The following is a 4,417-nucleotide window of genomic DNA, read 5'->3' as shown; positions in this document are numbered from 1 at the left end:
TTATAAATATTTAAATATTTTGAGATATTTGTTAATTATATTCAATATATATATAATGATTAATTGTTTGGAGGGAAAAAGAAAGGAAAGAGAAAGAGAAGAAGAGGAAAGAGAAAGAGAGGAAAAGTAAAAAGGAAAGAAAAAGAAAAGAAAGAAAACAGAAGTTCTCCTTCTTCATCTGCCTCGCGTGAAACCCATTCCTTCTTCTTCCTTCGACCTCCATTTTTGCTGCTTCCTTTTGTTCAACAGTAGAAACCCAAGGATTGTGGGTGAGTAAGAACAAATTTGCAGCTTCTTCCTTCTTCCTGGATTCAAAAACAGAGTTATGGATTTCAAAACCGTCAAACACAAACCTCCCCGTTTCATCTAGATCTAAGCTTCGTTTCACGAAGAGATAGAAGGGAAATGTGCTCACTACCATGCTACGGTGCTAGGGAACCAACTTTCGAAGCGGCGTTGTGAGCAGAGATTTTACCAGATTTACTCGCGGTACCGTAATCGCACGTTAAAGCTAACGTGAAGGTAAGGGCTCCTTCCAAACTTTTAGTTTTCATTTAGGAACTTATCTGTGGTTGTGTGGAAAAAAATTTTGTTAGGGTTGAAGTATTGGTTTTGGGGGAAAATGAATTTAACTCGTTATTGTATGACTTTGAGGAAATGAGATTTGATGTGTTTGAGGGGTATGTTGTGATGATTGTGTTCTTCGTATTTGACGTGTTCATAATCAATGCTTATGAAATTTGATATGTGTATGGTTGGATTTTGTGGATAAATGAATTGATGTGTTTTGGTGTTCCGTGAGAGACTACACCCTGGTAAATTGTGTTTGTCCGTGAGAGACTGCACAGGTGTTTGTCCGTGAGAGACTACACCCTGGTAAATTGTGTTTGTCCGTGAGAGACTGCACAGGTGTTTGTCCGTGAGAGACTGCACCCTGGTAAATTGTGTTTGTCCGTGAGAGACTGCACATGTGTTTGTCCGTGAGAGACTACACCCTGGTAAATTGTGTTTGTCCGTGAGAGACTACACAGGTGTTTGTCCGTGAGAGACTACACCCTGGTAAATTGTGTTTGTCTGTGAGAGACTGCACATGTGTTTGTCCGTGAGAGACTGCATCCTGGTATATTGTGTTTGTCCGTGAGAGACTGCACAGGTGTTTGTCCGCGAGAGACTACACACTGGTAAATTGTGTTTGTCCGTGAGAGACTGCGCAGGTGTTTGTCCGTGAGAGACTACACCCTGGTAAATTGTGTTTGTCCGTGAGAGACTGCACATGTGTTTGTCCGTGAGAGATACACCCTGGTAAATTGTGTTTGTCCATGACAGACTGCACTCGTGTTCGTTCGTGAGAAACTGTACGTTTAGGATTTACGCCTCTCGCGGAGGGTTTTGTTTGGAATTGTGTGATAGCATGTTTGATTGCAAAACTATTTCGAAGTTCATGATGTTGTAGTGATTGTGTTATAAGTGCTAAGTGTTATGTTTTGGGAATCGTGTGATAGCATGTTTGATTGCAAAACTATTTCGAAGCTCATGATGTTGTAGTGATTGTGTTATAAGTGCTAAGTGTTATGTGTTGGAATTGTGAGTGAATGTGATTGAGTTAGTTTATGTATTTTTGGAAGAATATGCAAGGAAATAGATTTCCCAATCGTTTGGATGAGTTACAGGGACTTCCCTAATTTGACATAATCGATTTGCCAATCGATTTTTTGATATGTTTTTCAAAACCATTTAAGAAATCGATTTGGAAATCGATTTGGCCATACTGGAATTCAGCAAAACTGTCAAAATCGGTTGGCATTAAGTCAGGGGCTCAGTTATTCATTCAATCGATTGAATTAAGCCCAGAGTTCAAATTTCACTAAAAACCTTCAGGAAATCGATTTGGAAATCGATTGGCTTAGTAGAAATTCTTATTTTGAGTTAGATAACAGATTGCTCAATTGATTTATCAAAGTCTTGGTCAGTTATGTATTACTTGATGGATTGAGAACTTTGTTTCGATTTCATTTTTATTTGGCAAGTGTTATATGAACTTTTAGCATATGGAAAACCCTTTTAAGGTTCATGCTAAGTTGAAAGGTTATTTTGTGCATTTAAAAACATAAATGTTATGTGTTAATTGTTAATTTCGGTTGGTGACCTTTACAACTATTGTGGAAATTTGGGCTTTGCCCTCAAATGAGAGCCAGGACAATCCTACCGGTTCATACCCTATGGATGGGAATGTAGAGGGGAATGCCTGACTGGAGCTATGCTAGGAGGATCTTACGGGGCGCGTGGAGATCACTCAGGGCGTTTAGTTTGTTTTGGAGAATGATCAGATTAGGTTGACATAGAGGGAACAGACGTCTTTCTTTTGAATTGTATTTATTTTAAAATGGAAGACTGTACCTATACTAATATTGTCAGCTTGACATGTTATTTTCGATGGGTTACATGTACCAACTTTTGATGTGTAAATATTTTGGATTCATATTTTGATAAACTTTTCCGCTGCTTGTAAATTATAATGACTTAATTATTTATCCAAAGGTATTACCTTATATATTTCTCTGTTTTATTTTAATTTCTTTTGAAAAAAAAAATACACCCTCGCTTTGAAAATCGGGGTGTTACAAGTGCTACTGTCATCAGCATATACATTAGGTAATGTAAAATACTTTATTTAAGATAAAAATTACTTTTAATTGCATCACTACCATATTTATTGGTTACTAATCTAATTTTATATTTTCATTGAAGATATTTGTATGTAAAGTTGGTGTGCATGCGCACATTGACAAATAGATTTTCATTCTTATCTCCCAATAAGCTACCCATGTTTAAACTTGATCCAATTAACGTAAAAAATATGCCAACCAAATTTTTGTTGTTGTAGGCAACATTGGGTGTTGTTTACCATCAATACCTCTAAAATTATATACTATTTAGATTCACTGCAAGATCATTATAACAATCACTCGGATATAAAGAATATCTTCGATACGTAAGTAATATTCATTTATTTCTTACATATATAAATAATGTGTTTGGTAATTGAATAATAATTACATTTATTTGATAGTGCTTTATAAGTTTTCCGCGCTTAAAGGGTGCTACAGTGTCGAAGCATAAGTCAAACAACATCACATGGATTCTAATAAATGTTTGAAATTTTTGTCTTAGAACTTAATTATATGCCTTTATAATTTCATATACAATCAAATCATAAATATCTATTGACGTACATATTTTATTTTATAGTGCCATCGTCAAACTAACAACATAGACTGCGGATACTATATATTGATTCATGAAGGAGATTGTTGATATGAATCAAAATATAATTCCAAAAATGGTACGTTATTTTCATTATATTTTAATTTTCATATATAAACTATATATATATATATATATATATATATATATATATATATATATATATATATATATATATATATATATATATATATATATATATATATATATATATATATATATATATATATATATATATATATATATATATATATATATATATATATATTTGATTCTAACTTATTTATGTTCAAATATTATATCGCATAGTACTTTGACAACTCCAATTCAACATACTCTGAAAGTGATCTAATTGAAATAAAGAAAGACTGGTGCTGAATTAAAAAATTGCAATTATGTTAATATGTGTTTGATGAATATGATTTTGGAAAAAAATTGAAATCTCATTCAAAGACAACGTTTTTTTTATAAAAAAATGCCATTAAAGGTTTGTTTATACCAATCAATATTTTACCTTGCTTTTTAGAATAGATTTACAATATTTTTTAAAATGTACCTATTACAGCGATTTTTTGACAAAAACGTTGTAAAACTAGTGTAAAAAGCACACTGTATATGCACATATTAAAGCGTTTTTTTGAAAAACCGCTGTAAAACTAGTCTAAGAAGCGCAATATATATGTACCTATTACAGCACACTTTTTAAAAAAGTGTTGTAAAACTAGTATAAGAAGTGCGCTATATATCCACCTATTACAACATTTTTTTAAGAAAAGCGTTGTAAAACTAGTATAAGAAGCGCGCTATATATGGACCAATTACAACGCTTTTTTAAGAAAATCGTGGTAAAACCAGTCTAAGAGAAGTGTTGAGTGCTATATATTTATACCTATTACAGTGCTTTTTTATTTTAAATAGCGTTGTTGTATCTTTTAACAACACTAGATACTACAATACTTAAAAGCAGTGTAAAGGGTTTAAAAATAGCGTTGTAAAATGTTATTTTTGGTGTAGTGAACTATAGTTGATATTATTTTTTATTATAGGTTATTAAAATATACATTACCTAGTGGTTACGAGGATATTATATGTTGAGGTTTAAGTTCAAATATGAGATTATGCATTTCTTCACAATTAAACACTACTAGAAAAA

This window comes from Cicer arietinum, chromosome 2 (assembly GCF_000331145.2).
Source record: "Cicer arietinum cultivar CDC Frontier isolate Library 1 chromosome 2, Cicar.CDCFrontier_v2.0, whole genome shotgun sequence".
Lineage (NCBI taxonomy): Eukaryota > Viridiplantae > Streptophyta > Magnoliopsida > Fabales > Fabaceae > Cicer > Cicer arietinum.
The sequence above is the reverse complement of the archived record's forward strand: the minus strand, read 5'-3'. Positions refer to the sequence as shown.